Source organism: Chanodichthys erythropterus, chromosome 10 (genome assembly GCF_024489055.1).
Source record: "Chanodichthys erythropterus isolate Z2021 chromosome 10, ASM2448905v1, whole genome shotgun sequence".
NCBI classification, from domain to species: domain Eukaryota; kingdom Metazoa; phylum Chordata; class Actinopteri; order Cypriniformes; family Xenocyprididae; genus Chanodichthys; species Chanodichthys erythropterus.
In genome coordinates, this window is record NC_090230.1 from 10,202,866 (window position 1) to 10,221,902 (window position 19,037).

The window sequence follows — 19,037 nt, forward strand, 5'->3', positions numbered from 1 at the left end:
AAAAATGGATTTTCTTTCATTGATTACAATGGGAGACACAGGTGATTTTTCTGTCTGTGAAGCTGTCCTTGAACAAGTTTATGCACTGATCTACGAGAGTACATTTGCAAAATGTCTTTAATTGCAGTAGCATAAAAAAACAAAACTAACACTGCTTGTTTGTTTTAGCACTACAGAAGATGAAGACAGATTAAAAAACAATAATGAGGTTTAATTCCACATATACAGACCACAACCTAGAATGAACGGGGAAGAACTTAAATACACAGTGGTGATGAACTAAATGATGAGCAGCTGTGATGAATGGTTAGTATCCATGGAAAGAGATGAGTGGCGGGAAACTCAAACAAGGAAGACAGGTGACTGATGAAAAACTGAAAGTCCATAAAAATAGAAACTAAGAGCAAACAAAACTGAGTGTTACAGTTTGGGCATTTGAAAAAGTCAATTTTCAATTTTACACAGGGACAGCAAAGCAATTAATCATAATTTTATCAGAACAGCCAAGCAAATAACAAATTAGTGAAATTATTAAATTAACTTTGGTTATGTCATCAAATGCATCTGTAATCTCTTTTAATTATCCGCTTTTTTAAAGGGGTCATGACATAAATTGTATTATTTTAATATGTTCATTGAAGTTCATGTATAATGTTAATAAAGTTTTTTGCACTCACACACACACACACACACACACACACACACACACACACACACACACACACACACACACAACGAAAAAAAACAAAACAAAACGAAAGTGATAAAAACGAAAACAAATAATTTTCTACCTTGCCTGATTTTAATGGGCAGTGGTTAGTTCAACGCTATCTCACGACCAATTTTTACGTATTTTACGAGGTGGCTAATTCGTATGAATTCATACGACCTCATTTGTACGAATTTGTACGATTTGTCTAAACCCCAGTGACGGGTAGGTTTAGGGGCAGGGTTTGGAGTAGGTCATTCATACAAATTTGTCAACTCGTAAAATACATACGATTTAGCAAAAAACCACCTCATAAAACAAAATGCCGTGAGATCGGGTTGGTTAGTTCACCCAAAAATGAAAATTCTGTCATTAATTACTCACCCTCATGTCGTTCCACACCCATAAGACCTATATTAATCTTCGGAACAAAAATTAAGATATTTTTGATAAAATCCAATGGCTCAGTGATGCCTCCATTGACAGGAAGTTAATTAAACTTTCAAATGCCCAGAAAGGTACTAAAGAAAAAATGCCAAAAAAAAAAAACTCTGAAGCTTCATGAAGCAGTGTTTTGAAATCATCCATCACTAGATATTGTTGAATAAAGTCATTATTTTTTTGAACCACTGTAGTCACATGAACTTTTTTAAATATAATTTTAGTACCTTTCTACCTTATCTTAATTTGTGTTCCGAAGATGAACGAAGGTCTTACGGGTGTGGAACGACATGAGGGTGAGTAATTAAAGCTGCAGTCCGTGATTTTTCCTCTTTGTCGCCATCTCGGTTTGAAACCTGCAATTGCAGTCATATGCGGAACAGTTATCTGTATGTGCGTTGTGCCTCGGCACAGCTCGTCAGCACGGATGAATCTAATGCTTGCTTATCAATCACCACACACCAGCGTGGATACTGTACTTCAGAATCACAAATTCTACGTCTTGAAAGTATGACCAATATAAGAATTTTCACTGGAAAATATCATCTGAACAAGTAAGTAACATGTCTGCCACTTTAGTTCTGACCAACTGAGGAAAAAAGCATTAGTACAATAAATTGCACTGCCAATGATGATTAAATCTAACGATCGCTTTGCTCGGATCGTGCCAAACCGTGCAAATTATTATTACTGTTATACTGTTCTCAAATTTTTAATGCTAACAACATCAGCATTGCGTGACTGTGTATTTAGTGTGTATTAGCATTACCTGTAGATTTCAATTTCTGTAGCCACTCCACAGTCCAAAGTCTTTTGCTTTTGACTATGGGTGTAACATTTAAAGCTTCTCAATAAACGGCCACTGTTATGATTAGATAATGTCATTGCATAGGAAACAGTATCAACACCCACTCGCTATTGTGTAAGTGTTTTGAAAACATTATTCATTTAAAACAGTCATTTACAGACAAAATATTATGAAATCATTTAATTTTTGGAAATTTTGTGATGCAGCTGCTGTCAGATTCAATACAGCTGGCTGCTTCATCTTTCAACAAAAGTTTCTTTGCGAACTCTCCATTACACTTCGCCTCGTTTACAAAACAAAATGCTCCGAACAAACATATAATCACCAGATGCGATCCACTATGAAATTAAAATAAACCATCCACTTGTTTCTGACATTGGAATCCTTCTGAAGTCTGTACAGAGATGCAATCAAGCTGTTTTAACTGGACGTGTCAAAGCGAATGCTCTTTCACTCTTCCATTTGTCCTGTTGTCGACTCTGCTCTGTTTATAACAAGGATGATGTTTTAAGCTATGAAACTTAGAGGATGTTTTAATGGTACAAAAACCTCTTATATCAAAAGATCAAGGACATTTTTTTGTTATATCATGACTTTAATATACATATTGGTCTGATGAAATATATGGGTAACTCATGACTAACAATTTCATTTCAATAACAGGTCTAGATATATTTCACCACAAGAAAAAGCTATTATATTTAGCTTTACAAGAAAAAATAAAAAATTCTAATTCTCAGTAAGGAATGTTAAAAAAAAAAAAAAAAAAAGAACTTATGAATTATTTTGAACTATTTATATTTATATAATACAGGAAAAACTACAGTAATCATGGCAATGACAATCACCATTGAGTATAATAGGAATATAATGTGCTTATTTGATCGAACACCAAAGGAACAAAATAGAAATGCTATATTTATGCAAATTATTTTGTCTTATTTATATTTATTTCTTTTTCATTTGGAGGTGAAATGTTACCTGGACATGCTTTTGTGAGTTGAACCCATATGTGTTCAACAATGACCAAAGTGTCATTTATCTTCAAGGGATGTTGCTCTATGCAAATGGAAAATCATTTAGATGTAAAAAGATGTCAAGATAAGATTGCTGCTGAATTTTGATGCCAATTTTTTGTAGGTTTTTTTTTTTTTTTCTTTTTTGGGGTGGGGGGTGTCTATGTTAAATCCCGCTTAATATTTATAAGAAACTTTGGCAGAGAGAAGCAATTATAAGGGGGGTAACAGGGTTCAGCGTTAGACGTGCGCCAGTGACCTTCATGTGTTCGTCTCATCCCTCATTTGCTATTTAAATACACTCATTTATCACTGCGGTGCTGTCACACAGTTGTCACTGACGCAGGTGTGTTTCTGATAAGACACATAAAACAGCTTTTCATTCCTAACTTTTTTTTTAAGGTTTATCACATTACATTTCTTCATTCTTATTGCTGTCTACTACCTCCTTAAATCCCTGTTGGTTCTCAACTTCTTTCCCACTCACTTTCCCTCTTTTCTTTGCTGTCACAATCCCCAAACTTAATTCAGTGTTGGCTCACTTTTTCTTTTGCATATATATACAGTGCACATGCACAATGACATCAAAAAATATATATGTAAATAGAGATATTTTAAATGGCAAATCATATTACATTATTTATGTTTGCAAATAAATATGTCAAATAAACATAATGTAATTTATTTGATAGCAAAAAAAGTAAGATCACTCAATGGTTCTGTGTATCACAACACAACATCCTTAGCAACCACTCTTAGCAACGTAAACTGTATGTTTTCAATTGATATTGTTCATTGAATCTTTCTGTATTGTGAGTGTTGTGAGAAAAAGATCGAGTGAGCGAGTTTATTACCTGCATTCAGATTTAGCTTTTTCCCTCAGGTCAGTCCAACGCTATCTCACGACCAATTCGTACTTATTCTACGAGGTGGCTATTTCGTATAAATTCATACGACCTCACTCGTGCGAATTCGTACGATTTGTCTAAACCCCAGTGATGGTTAGGTTTAGGGGCGGGGTTTGGGGTAGGTCATTTGTATGAATTCATACGAATTTGTCAACTCGTAAAATACATACGATTTAGCAAAAAACGTATGAATTAGTACGAGTGAGGTCGTATGAATTCATACGATTTAGCCACCTCGTAAAATACGTACGAATTGCCGTGAGATCGGGTTGGTCAGTCCTTTGTTCATAATAAAAAATCTGTTTAAATGTCCGATGTATTATCTTGTCCTTTTAACATTTAAGGGGTTTTCCCATGACTGACAGCGCTAGTCAAAGCATTTGTCAGTCGTGTCTTGTTCCGTTTTCAAAACAATCCAATGTTTTCAATATAAAAGTCTTCGCTACTGACTGACACACTCTTTGTTGCCATCTAATGTAACTTCTGTTGCTGTTCACGGTCAGGGACTATTGTTTCCAGCTGAAGAAAGGCTTTTAGAGTTTAAAGTTTACTTCGTGAAAGTTTCACTGATACATATTTCTGGTTTTACTATTTGTATTGTGTTGTAACCGTTTTATAAAAGCAATAAGGTACTCGAGACTAGTGCTGTATCGTGAATAAGTCACTGCTTCACGTCGTGCCTAACATCACCCTTCAGCCGTGACTTATTCACGATACAGCACAGCCTCTCATATCTTATTGCTTATATATGTATATGTATTATATATAATACATAATTGTTAATAAATACAAAAAAAAAAAAATGATATATATATATATATATATATATATATATATATATATATATATATATATATATATATATATATATATATTGGCATGTGTTTTATATAGTTTGCATGGAAATAATCTAGCCACACAAAAATACTTCAAACCAAAATAATTCAACATTAACTCTCCTTTAGGGCTGATAAAATAAATTAAGCTCCATGACAGGCATCCACAAACCTTTTTCCGTCGCTACAAATACAGTAGCAATTTATGGCTTCTGTCATTTCATAAGAGGTGGAATAGAGACACGGTAATAAATAACTGTAAGTGATCGCTGACATTCAAAGGGGAGCGGACAGTGAAAGTGAGTGGAATCTGAAGGACTGGGCAGTATAAACCTCATCTAGCCCTGATGAACTGAGACCAATCCCTCATTCAGCTATCTATTATGTGTAAAAACTGAAAGACAGACTCAATGCCTTTCCAAAACACATGATGAGCTTCTCATGTTGATCATTTTCCCAACAGTTGAATCACTTCATGATTTGAAACACTTTCATGTTGAAATGCTGGGCCACAGTCAAAGAGAAGCAAGCTTTTTGAAAATGAGGTATTCCTTTTTCTACCTTTTTGACCTTGGAGCTGGCTGCATCAGTCATGCATAAGTTACAACTTAGCTTATGTGTTGCATAAGCTGGCAACTTCCAGGACACAAATACTGAAAGCAACTGTCCCTAAATGTGGGCCCTGTCCCAAATGGCTGTCGTGTTCACACTGGTGATGTATATCCACTTCTTTATCGGTCGGCATTGTGTGTACCCACTACTAAATGCCCATCATTCAGTAGTGTCCTGCATTAGCCAAAATCATGAAAGTCCAGCACATGAGTAGCTAATCCAATCGCATTACACATTAAAGACGGTCAGGACCGAGATGGCGGCTTCCCTTGAAATATCCCCCCACCACCTCCACCACGCCACTCTGTCCGCCACCCCCGTCAAAGAGGATGCCGACAGTGACAGAGATGCTGCCTCTTCAACAAAAACTTCGAATGAATGTCAACCAAGGTGAGCACTTTTTAATAGGAACCTGTAAATTATGTTAATAACATGTCAGGGCTCAAAATTAGCATTTGCCTGTCACTTTGTGTCATGGGAAAAACAAGTCTCACATAAGAATAGAGCTGCATAATTCTGGATGAATTGAGAATCATATTTTTTTTTTTTTTTTTTCTTTTCAAATAGAGATCACAATTCTCCATGATTCTGAACAGAAAACTAAACAAAATAGCATGTAATTTACTTGAGGTTTTGACAAAATGTTATTTAAATTTTAAAATTTGAACATTATTATTATTTTTTTTTTTAATCAGTTTTCATGTGTGGATGGACTAAGGACTAAGAAATCGTTCACTCAAGATTCATATTATGTAGCTGTCTCTTCCTATATATATATATATATATATATATATATATATATATAAATGCCAATGTATTAAAAATACAAGTACATATCAAAAATGTAAAAGTTACATACAATGAAATGATAATAAAGGCAAAGCATCATTTATACATACACACATAAGGCCTATACATAGCATGCACTATGTATTTTATAGCCAATATTTGCATACATATATAAAGAAAAACAGAACATAAAAGAAAACTTTAATGAAATAAATTAAAAACTTGAAACAAGTTTATTGTTTTAAGTGCTTTAAGATTCTTGGATGATTAAATATTTTGGATGTACTGCTGGACCTCCCTTCTAAAGACAATGAATAAAGGATTTTGGCAAGTGAATTTACTGTGGTGAATGTGAGATTTTGCTCATTTTGGAGTTCAAATGAGTCCAAAGAAACAGGTAAGGTGTTGGATGATCTAACAGGCTCCCTTAGAAGCATGACGACTCCTTTAGGAACAGCATCCATTACAATGGAAAATTACCTGGAAGTTACTGGAAAATTGAATTTACATAAAAATTCTTCATAATTTAAAATAAGACCTTCTGAATTGAATAACTGAGAAACAGTTAAAATGTTTTTGCTCAAACCAATTACTAAAAAAACAAAGACTTATTCTTATATACAATATCTCGGTTGTTCCAAATAAAGTACCGGTGAGGGGAAAAGTTGTGCTTAAAAATTAATGACCATGCAAGTAATGCTTGCTTATGGAACTTGGATACGTTGTAAGGGATTCTCTCAATATTATAATTACAGATCAATAGGAAAGGGACACCACCTAATTTGGAAAAGAAGTAATTACGGATTAAATTCCAAAATTGAATTTGGATTACACAAAAACTGTCTGATCCAATTAATTTTGAAAGTACTGTTCAGAGACCAGAAATCAAGAAAATTCAACCCACTATACTCATACGTATTCATTATTACAGACTTCTTAACATAATGTATTTTGTTTTTCCAAATAAAATTGAAGAGGGTTTAATCAACTGACCTACATATTTAGTTGTCTACATACAGAGAGAGTGCAGCATATGAAAACCTGGAGCTGCCCTCAGCCTTAGCTAGCAATACTCTTCCTCTCAAGGTCAAGTCTCTCTGCAACCATGCGTTAAATCTTCTTTGGACTTTTATTATAACAGGATCAAAGTTCAAGGTACTTCTATCTTGATTTTTAGTAATCACAATGCCTAAATATGCAACTTCAGATCTAACTGGAATATTATAAAATGAGGATACAATCTTTAATAGACATTAACTCAAATTTACTTATGTTTAGATTAAGTCCTGAAGCTTTAGAGAACAGATTTATATACTCAATTGCTGTAGGGATTTGGGAAGCATCTCTTATAAATAAGGTGGTGTCATCAGTTAATTGGCTAATAATAACTTCCCGATCTGCTATACCCTTAATACCACTTTCACAAATAAACGTTGAGAGTAGCTGCACACAAAGTAGAAATAAATAGGGAGAAATGGTACATCCTTGTCTGACTCCTTTAGATAAACTACATTTTGGGGAAGTGCCATTCTTTAATTTAATCGAACAGCTTCCATTATTGTAAAGGGTCTTAATTACTTTTCAAAACATATCACCAAATCCAAATCTATGTAACGACTTTATAATAAATTGGTGCTCTAAAGAATCAAACGCCTTATAGAAATCTAAAAAACGGATGAAGCTGTCCTTCTGTATCAATTCTGCATAATCTAATAAATCAAGAACCAATCTTATAGTATTAACAATATGTATTTTATTCATAAAATCAGATTGTGATTCATCTATTGCAGAATTTAGTACAGATTTTAGTCTTTTAGCAAATATAATAGCTAAGATTTTATAATCATTGTTGAGCAGAGATACAGGACGCCAGTTGTCAATTAAAAGTAAATCTTTCTTGGGTTTGGGAATTTAAGTAATTAAACCTTGAGTGAGAGTTGGGGGGAGAGTCTCATTCTGTATGCTTTCTTCAAAGACCTTAAGTAAAAAGGGGGATAATTCTTTAGAAAACTGTTTATAGAACTCTGCGGTAAGCAATATTTTTAAGTTCTATAATAGTTATAAGAGTTATTAACTTCTAATAAAGTAATTTTGCTATCGCAGAGGTCTCTGTCATAACCTGAAATAGTCTTGCAATTTCTAACGGACTCAAGAAAAGTACAAGCTGCCTCTTCTGAATAATTTTGATGGTAAGATTACACTCTAAAGAAAAATGGTGCTATATAGCACCAAAAATGGTTCTTTGGCTCGTAATCATAGCGGAACCTTTTTTGGTGCTATATAGCACCTATCTTTAAAGGTGCTATATGGCACCTTGTCGTATGGTGCTATATAGAACCATAAGAGGTGCCATATAGCACCAGCAGTGGTTCTTTGGCTCGTTATGATAGGGGAACCTTTTCTGGTGCTATATAGCACCTATTCTTATAGTTTTCTAGCACATTTGTCAAATTAGAGGTGCCATATATTGTTTTTTGAGCTAGCAGGGCCCGTTATCATGCCAGGTACTACTGTAGATGAGTCAATATGCTTCTAAATTACACTTTTATGAACGATAATTAATAATTTCTTACCAAATCATGACTTCAAAGATTCAAAATCATGTACTAAATGCTTACTGAAAAACAAAATACATTACACTTTCAAAACCTTTTAATTTATTTCTTTCAGCAGCAAATAAACTCACATTATACTCCCCTTTTATACAAAATAATGCAACAAGCTTGAAATATGTACATTTTTGAAGACAATAGTCCTGTTTTTACATACTGAGTTATGCTCTGAAGTCCTGCAGTTTCTTTTTGTCCTTCGGGATTTCAAAAAAAATATAGAAACTGGAACTTAAACCATAAGAAAGGGAGCAAGAGAGAGTATTGACTCCAAAAGTCTACTCACAGATTGAGTTGTACACTCATTTTACAGTGACAGGAAGTCCGACTGCATCCTTCAATTTCAAAACAACATACTTCAAAAAGGTCAGTGTCTTTTTCAGTCCTTTAGGGCACTGGATTGGATTCGATTCCAAACGCAAAATATACACACAGGAGGAGGCCCAGTGCCATCAAGATGTCCTCACTCTACTCTGTGATTAACTGGCCATCCAACGTGAACAAAATGTGGTCATACTGCATGAGATGATCCTCCTGCAGGCTTTAGGCACTATCTTAGGTGTTGGGACGACAGGAGGGCTGGTCTGAGCATGGCCCTGGAGAAGAGGGGATAATAGCATTAACCATCTTCACATATTTATTTGAAAGGCAAACCTTATAAGCTAAATTATAACAAAATGTGCAATAAGTACTTCGTGCTTTGATTAGATTGTGCTTCACACACTGTAGTCACCTGTTCATGGCTCACCTCAATGTCAAACAGCAACCCCAGGTCCACCTTGAACAGTGCAGGCAAGAGGAGAACAGCTGCTTCCAACTGTAGGCCTTTCAACAAAATAACATCATTAGGTTAACATAACACGGGGGATGCTTTTACCCAATACTTTTTTGTTTTGCTTTTTAAACATTCATTACTGTGTGTAAAGCCCAAAGTATACTTCGTATTTTATGCGTATGCTTTTTCTGAACTCAAAACAAATTAAGATCTTTTTGATGAAGTCTGAGAGGTTTCTGTTCCTCCAATGATGAGGGTGAGTAATTAATGACAGAATTTTCATTTTTGGGTAAACTAATCCTTTAAAGGTGATTACCCTTGCACAAATCAAAGCAATTCTCAAACAACACAACTGGATATTCATACAACTTCACATTTGTACGAGACACACACTAGAGCTGCAGGATTCTGGATGAAATGAGAATCATGATATTTTGGTTTCAAATAGAGATCGCAATTCTCCCACGATTCTAAATAGACAACTAAAAATAACATTTATTTTACTAGTTCTAGCAAAATATTAATAGCTGGACTCTAATTGCCGGAAAATGTTTAATTTGAATGAATTATTTTTAAAAAATGGTTTTGAATATATTAATGGCTCATTAATAAATACTTGTTTCACTACTGGATGAATCAGGGTTTAACCTTATCCAATCTATTGAATGAATGATTCAATGACAATGTCACTGGTTGCCACCTAGTGGCTTAACAAGGTAATTTATATACAACAGTTATTTGAAGCACCATGTTAGTTTCGATTTTCTCTATTTTGATCACTATCTGATGTCCAGTGTTTATATCCTAACTGTAAACTTTTGTCTTATTACTTATGTGATAATTTTAATATTTGTGAAAGAAATCAAATAACCAAATCCTTGAATAACTACAGTGTGGTTCAAAACTGCTGTTTCTGGATCAGTGGCAGCATGAACACCGAATGTTCCGGTAGGATTTTTGTCAAAGGTTTAACAGACGCAGGCGAATCATTGTCATTAATAAAGTAGGATCGCGTGGGTGTTTGAATCGAGATTGCGACCTTTCTACGATAAATTGTGCAGCTCTAACATATACATACAAAGTAAATCAAAGGGGTTTCGGACAAGCCAGGTTGATGATGTATGTCATACCTAGAAGCAGGGCACAAGCTGATGTAACTGAAGTAAGTTGATTCAAAACTTTAACTCCCTCAATGTCAGCAGATGGTTCATGAAGTTCTCCCCCTCCTTCCAAATAATGAACATCGCCATGGTGAGCTGCTCCTCAATCATCTGTCTGGTTATCCTAATAGTAAACATAAAAAAAAAACAAATTCGGTCACCTTTTGCTAGCATAACTACAAAATACACAAATTTAGACTTATTTTTCTGAAAATAAACCAAAATAGAATATTCTTACGTTCAACTCAGAAAGTACTCCTTGATGAGGTCTTCAGGACTTTCTCTCAGGTGAATGTTTTCAGCCTGTGATAAAGCAATTGTGATTAATTTTCTTAATTAAAAAAAAAAGCACAATAATCTGTAATAGGAAATCAAATTTTTGCAGATATGCAATAGCAAAGGACAAGAAAAAGAAAATAATTCATATTAATGACTGGCCAAATTTGCAATTAATATATTTATGGACAATACCAGCAACACTTGTGGCGTTGAGGGATCAAACAAATAAATAAATAAATAAATAAATAAATACAAAGGAGCTAAAAAAAAAAAATCAATTCTTTATTTTTCCAATGCGTTTCAGCACACAGGCCTTCGTCAGTGCTAAAATACTACAGATTTGCAATTAAGAAATGCATCTGAATCAGTCATTGGTTTCATTTAAAATTATGAATTTATAATATATAATTATAAGTCTGAAAATAAGACATGCATCAATTAATAAATTAGCTTTACACCCTAATATATTTAATCATTCTTGATTAAAGGGATATTTCACGAAAAATGAAAGCTAGCTGTTAATTTACTTACCATCAGGCCAACCAAGTTGACTTTTTTTCTTCAGTAGAACAGTAAAGATTTTTAGCTGGAACTGTGATTAATTTAATGTCAATGGCTACTGTCAAAAAAAAAAAAAAAAAAAAAATTAATACAAAACAACAAGAAAAAAAGTCGCATGCATTTGAGATGGCATAAGAGGGAGTTGATGAATGTTTTGGAATGGATAATTCTTAGTCTAAAGTTTGTTAATGAGGATGACATTCAAGTCAATAGACCACATTAGATGGATTTTATTCAAACATGTCAAACATTGGTAATTCATATTATCTATTAACAATTATAGCCGTTTTTATAGAAATTACTTACCATGTAAAGTTATTGCAAAGTGTCCTTAGTCGTCAAACATTGAGGAGCTTTAGATCCTAAAAGGGAGAGGGGAATCAGTGTTTATAAATGGAAAAAAAAAACTTGTTTGCTGCAGTACAAGTAATTAATTAGTAGTGTAAATACTCAGCCATTTCATTCTACTAAAAAAAAAACACCTCGCGCTAGTCAAATGAAGTAACGTTAAGCCTTAAATATGTCTTTACTCACACACTTTATTCGTCATTTTGGTCGAACAAATCAGAGCTAACGTGAAAAAAAGACAACTAAAAGAACTGACAAACATTACTTTAAAAACCTAAACTCAATAATTGTAATGCGAGGATCCCCTCAGCCTCGACTCGAGCGTCTCTCCCGCTCCCCACGCACTTCCTGCCCGCATCATTTCAAATAGCACGCGCTGCTTACACGGTAAAGGAGACGTTTCTTTTAAAAATTATTTAGAGACATATTTACATGGTCCAAACACTACAACAATACATTTCTATAGAATAAAACAAGTAATGCAACATCTTGTATAGAATAGAAATATTCAATTAGCGCTAACCTTTATAACGTTACTGCAGGCCGCGAAAATTCAAAAATTCGGTTAGTTACGATTTCGTTAGTATTCATGTTCACAAACAACGCTAATTAACTCTAAACCGCTAAAACACATGTTCAACCTTTGCATTTTCGAGTATATTAATTAAAACATTTCCAACCTACCTTATTTCATCCGAGTCCAGGGGAAAGAAAATGGCGGCCGAGCAGAAAACTCCAGAAAGTCTCGTGAGTCATGACGTCAGAAAAAAACCGTCTGTCACGGGGTCCTTAAAGAGAAATTATCCTTTGGCTGAAAGTGAGATATTTGAGCAGTTGAGTGTAGCCTACTATAATATTGAGAGCAATTCGCAGAAAGACGAAGTAATCAGACTCAAATAGTTATAGCAATCCAATTTACACCCATATTCACTAACAGTGTAGAGGGGCTTGGGGACAAAAAGGTTGAGAACCAGGTTATGTTTAGAAAATACACTGTAATTTAATGTTGTTTTTAATCCTTTCCCCAACTAAACTAAGAGAATAAGAGAGTTAGAGAACCTTTAAAGAACTATACAGAGGCTTAACAGGTTCTTTGTATGGCAGTGGTGCTATATAGCACCTTAACCACAGCAAGGAACCGCTGAAGAACCACTGAAGAACCGCTGAAGAACCATACAGGTGCTTTACTGGTTCTTTATAAGGTAGCGGTGCTATATAGCACCTTAACCACCCCAAAGAACCGCTGAAGAACCGCTGAAGAACCATTTTTTTTTAGAGTGTACTGTAAAAATTAGCACAGAAATGTGCAATTTCTTGTGGGTTATTAGTCACTGTTAATACTAACCTCATTAATATTTTCAGAGATTCAATTAATGAGGTTTTTAAACAACTCTTTTCTAATCTGAAAAAAAAAAAAAAAGCTGTGTTACATTCTCCATCCTCTATCCATTTTTGTCTAGATCTTATATAAGCACCCTGTGATCTACATGTGTACAGATCATCTAACTTACATTGCAGTTCAGCATACTCAAGCTTATCAGATTCAGAGAGCAGATCTGGGGATTTGGAAGAAAGTATTGCGATTTTAGACACCTTGTTTTTTACTGCTTTTTTAAGTTTAGTTAAATTACTACCGAATTTTCTGAGATATTTACTGATTTCGAACTTCAAGAGCACCCATTGGCAACAATATGAATCTAACACTAATGCTCTCCTCCAGTGCTGTTCAATCAATGATGCAATATTCTTTTTAACATCTTTATACATGAGCAGAGAGTTGTTCAGTTTCCAATAAGAAGGAATTGATTTGAAATCGAGGGACGCTGAAAAACTAACCTAAGAGAGATAGCACTGTGGTCTGTAAGAGGAGTAGCATGGATGCTGACTGAGCCACAACTGTTTGCTAGGCTTTGGGAAATAAGCCAATAATCTATTCAAGACTGCTTAAAATGGTCCTTGCTGCTCCAGGTATAGAGTCTCTGCTGTGGATATGTTACTCTCCATATATCAACAACATTAAATCGTGTCATAAAAGCATCCATAATTGGACTAACAGAAGAAGTTTTAGAAGGAAATCTATCCAAATCACTGTTAAATACTATATTAAAATCCCCACCCAAAATAATAGAGGCACTGGGGTATTTATTAATCCAGTACTGCATATTATCACTAATCACATCAATTAAAGTGGTGTTTTCCATACATATTTAAAAGAACTGTGGTGGTCTGACCAAGTAAAATTACTAAAAGAAGAAAATGACCCTTGGGGTCACTGACAAGGTTTTTCACCAGCAAACTTATTTTTCAAAATGGCGACACCTGGCATCGCGGACCACCCGTGAGGTAAACTGCACGATTATGGCGTGAGGTTTCATGTTGGCATCTCTCCTCCCTATCCAATGCACAGTGTCAACAACGTCAGGGTACTTGCTCTAGTCTCACCGCAGATATGAATTACCTCGGATCTGACATCTTCCTTGTGAGTTTCAGGGACCCCAAACAATCTCAAGTTCCACCTACGAGATTATCTCTCCAGATCAGAAATGTGTGTTTCGCAGGTCCCTGTGAGACGTTCTTGAGCTTTAAGCCTGACATCTACATCTTTCACATTCTTTTTTAGATCTTGCACTTCAGCACACACAAAGTCTATCATTTTCTTCAGCCCTTCTATCTTAAGTTCATTGGCGCTAATCATTCCTTCAAGAGCGTCAGACCAAGAATTGATCAGTGAGGAGAGTGTGGAAATGACAGCAGAATCATCCTGCTCATCTGTATTTGAAGATTTACCTTTTTTATTAACTGGTGGCTTGCTTGGAGTGACATGGAGCGAAGTTGTGCAAAGATTTGCCTCGTTTCCAGCAGGTGAAACTTAATCGTGGATATCCATAATAATGTCGACAACATCAGTATCTAAACGCTCTTTACGTTTTTCAATCTTTGGCATGTTTGCAGCTCGCATAATTTGATGTACTAAACGTAACAACGTAAAATGTAAATACAGCTAGCCTTTATAAAACAGTAAATTTTGTTCAGGAGCTCTGAAAACTTTCTTAATAAGGCGCCATCTTGAACCCCGTCATTGTCTCTTCCTTATAGTCCAGTGGTTCTCAACCTGCGGCCTGTCACAAATGCAAATGCGGCCCGCGATATGCCGACCACATTTAAAACAAATAAATTCCATTTTTACAATTTATTTTTGTTTTTAAATTCAATTAAAACAGTTTAAATTAACATAAGTTTGAACTATAAATGTTTTTTGTTTTTTTTTCATAATATAAAATCATTTTGGTGATCATATATTATTTTCAGACAGTCCAACTTTGTAGTCTACTGAGTAGGCTACTCAGTTACACTTACGAACACTTACAAGCGTGCGCTTTGGCAGAATTCCAATAGTAGCCATTTTTTTTTTTTTGTAAATTTAGGGATCAAAATGAACAAATTTGTTATTAGAGGAGAAAAACGAAATGAGGAACATACCAATGAAGGACCACATTGCAAACAAGAAGACTCGTAACATCAGCAGCGAAGGTAAGAAGAATTTAAGAATGGAAGAATCAGTTTGCTGTCAATGAGCGAGATGGGCAGCCTTTGTTTGCTCTGTACTAAGGTACCTTGCATATGCAAGACCTACAGTGTCAAAAGATATGTGAATTCGAAGTGTTGGTTTGACAGGCCTACTTGTATTTTAACCCTTAAATGCATACCTCGGGTCTTTAGTGACCCGGGACGTCATTCACTACCCTCCTCCTCATTAATTTTTTAAAGTTAGACATCAATCTTCTTGGTATTCCTCAATTAATTTATTATAAAGAATATAACAAGAAAAAAATCATAAAATTATAAAAGAATGCCTATTTTTGTATACATTTTTTGTAAAAATTGTATATGGTCGCTAACGACCCGAGGTGTGTATGAGTGTACATTGTGACGAGCAGGGCGGGCGAGAGCCGTGAGGGAACGGCGCGAGGCCGGTGACGCGAGTGATAATGAGCGTCACCTGCGAGGCGTGCCGGCCTCGAGTCTCTCACGGAGGAGCTCCGGAGGCATAAAAGGAGGAGCGACATCAGTGAAGGACGAGAGAGGACCAGGCCTGGACTTTATTTTATGTTTTATTATATTTGTGTGGCCGGCAGACGTCCGCGAGGGTCTGCCGGCATTACTTTCGTTTTGTTTGTTTATTTTATATTAAAGTTTTGTTGAATGTTCGCCGGTTCCCGCCTCCTTCTTCCCACATCTACTAACCTTTGTTACATACATATATATTTTTTCTGCACAACAATAATTTAACCTTAGATGACAGAATAAGTGCAATTCACCTTTATTCCACAAGGTGGCAATGTCTGATACACAATGCTGAATTGACGACTCATTCAGACGAAATAATAAGAAAAACATGAAATGTATGATTTATTTTATTCTTCTGTAATTGTTACTCTAATATCAGAGGAGTTTTATATTATAGCGACAGGTAGAGATCCTTCCATGTTAGATATAGATCTGGGTCGATAAAGACCCGAATATGTAAGAATGATTGGTGAAACAGTCATGCATTTAAGGGTTAAATCGATAAAAATGCTGCGTGAGGGATTGCGAAGTCACAGAATGCTTGATATCGTCAGATATTGTAATTACAAAATGCTATTACAATGTTGTTTGAAAAAAAGAGTTGAGTAACATTTGCTTATTAAGGCGCTTGTGGCCTATATAACATTCTGTCATTGTTTGGTGACTATTACGATGCCGTTGAAGAGAATTTACATCCAGAATTAAATAGTTAGGCTACTTAAAGCAGGGGCACCATTACGGGGTGCAGAGTATGCCAGGCATATGGGCCCAGGACGCTAGATTTTTTTTTTTTTTTTTTGTGGTTTTTTTTTTCTTTTTTTTTTCAATTTAAATCTGTGAATTATAGAAAGTAAGAAGTAAACGTGAGCACGCTCTCTTGTCACTTCAAAATACAGCGCATGACGTGTTAACCACACAAAAACACATCAGGATGGATGGAACGAAGCGCCTGTCAGGAACACAAATGGAAAATGTTGAAGATAAAAAAATAAAAGTAGGGATGAAGACGTTAAAAGGAAGTTTCCCTTACGAATGTGCTCTTACAAATAATAATAAACAAAATATTGGAGATGATTGGTGGTCGCGGATGTGTCGAAACACCTAATTCAAGAAGTCTGTAGTGCAAGTGGTCATTTGTGGGGGTGCAAAACAGCAATTGAAAAACTTAACTTTATTCTTCAGAGAAACCTTGAATCATTATTCCCGAATGTGGTTGTGTTGGCTGGGGATATCTCCATTCTGTGGGCTGTAGCCCATATATTAGCCACCAGCGTGAGTTTTTTGAGGCAACCGTTATTTATTTAGAACATTATTTTAGGACGTATGATTTGGCGACGTGTCATGCAGCCACACAGATGTATTGCATTTATTTTATTTTTCCTTTTTATTCAAAATATTAAATATATATCTTAACTATATCATGAATTGCATGATATATTCCGATTGTCAAATACGTGGAACTAAATGTGTTGTGTCGTTTAAACACCTTTAATGCGCCATGAGTTTGCACCGCAGTTCAGAAGATCTATCGGATTTGCATCACATAGGCCTAAATTTCCACCATTTCCCCCAAAATACATGAAAGTAGGCTAAGTGGCTGGTGAACTGGGTATGGAATTTGAATAAAAAAAAAAACTAAAAAAAAACTATATAGGCTGCACACATACATATACAAAACACTTCATTTTAATGTCTATGACTGAAACATCCAATAAACATTATGTGCTTGAAAACACTGAATAGTTAACGTCTTGGGACATTATCAGGAACATTTTATTTGAAAGTGGACTAATCCTTTAACAGTATTATTAGCAAATAGCAGTATTAAGCAAGATCACATTCATCAGTCACAATGGCACGTGCAAGGCTCAAATTTCTATAGTCATGTATTAATATTTTGGCCTCACGTCAGTGACCATCAACAGGGTTCTGCTGACAAGGATAATTGACCAGTTGCACATGACATTCCTTTATTTGTCCAATGCATGAGAGAAAACTTATCAAAATCTCAAGGTGACGCCTTCAATATCCTAGTCCAGAATCAAACTTTTTATTTTTAACTTTTTTTCCCCCAAGCAAGTACACTGCTATTATCGGACAAATGTGGACAGAACAATGCAATCAATCACACGGACACCTGCCGCAACAAGCTTTGGGACAGAGCTCAGGGCTGCAGGCCTATTTCACAACACAGCCCGTTTGGACATTATGCTTACACTCACTACCAAGAATTAGTCAAACACCTTGTGAGGCTTTATTCAAACTCTCAAAATGCTCTGTTGTTTTCTTAGCTCTCCAATTATCAGCGTTCGTTCATTAAAAAAAAAAAAAAAAATCCCATCCCATTATTTAGCTACTCACCATCGTGTTGTTCAAAATCTTGGAAAGATGTAGGCTAAATCATTCCAGAACACCCATGTTGGCTGTCGCAGTGTCACGAGTGAAATTCTATTGAATAATCATTGTGCATGTTTACATGCAAATGCTACTTCTTCTTCTGCTGCATGAGATGAGATCACTTTTATAATTTTTTGAGGTCAAGAAAGAGTCTGAGTTTGCGATATATATTTCCACCTCCCTTACTGCAAAAGGCTCACTCTGTCTGGATGCGCTTAAAGGGTTAGTTCACCAAAAAATTAAAATTCTGTCATTAATTACTCATCCTTGTGTCATTACAAATCCGTAAGACTTTCGTTCATCTTTGGAACAAAAATGAAGATCTTTTTGATTAAAACTGAGAGTTTTTCGTCCCTCCTATAGCTATGCGATTACCATTTTGACGCTTCAAAAAGTTCATAAAGAGATCATAAAACTAATCCATATGATTGTGTCTCTTCAGAAAATTTGGACTAAACCACTCAATTCATATGGATTAGTTTTACGCTCATTAAATAAAGAACTGATGCTTGAATGCGTACAGCGTTTTCTTTACTCAAGAAACACTGTCTATAATGTTTTTGTATTTGAAGAGTGTTAGTCTTAGTCTGGTATTTGTCATTTAGTTGTAGCCAATATCCTCCTGTTTTAAATATCCCGCTTAATCTATTAGCCTATATTATGAGATTTTGTCCAAATGTATTCAACAACAAGAAAAACTGAGTGCCCATATACACTATAT

The 19,037-nt window shown here is 35.2% G+C and overlaps 1 long non-coding RNA gene across 1 annotated transcript; it reads right to left on the minus strand.

Moving 5' to 3' along the window:
* Positions 1 to 8,927: 8,927 nt before the first annotated feature.
* Positions 8,928 to 12,603, minus strand: LOC137029063 (uncharacterized). The gene is made up of 7 exons (XR_010896256.1): positions 12,536 to 12,603; positions 11,810 to 11,865; positions 11,474 to 11,561; positions 10,902 to 10,966; positions 10,634 to 10,787; positions 9,477 to 9,553; positions 8,928 to 9,324 (listed from the first exon to the last, which is right to left on the minus strand). It is a non-coding gene; the product is annotated as an uncharacterized lncRNA (long non-coding RNA).
* Positions 12,604 to 19,037: the final 6,434 nt, after the last annotated feature.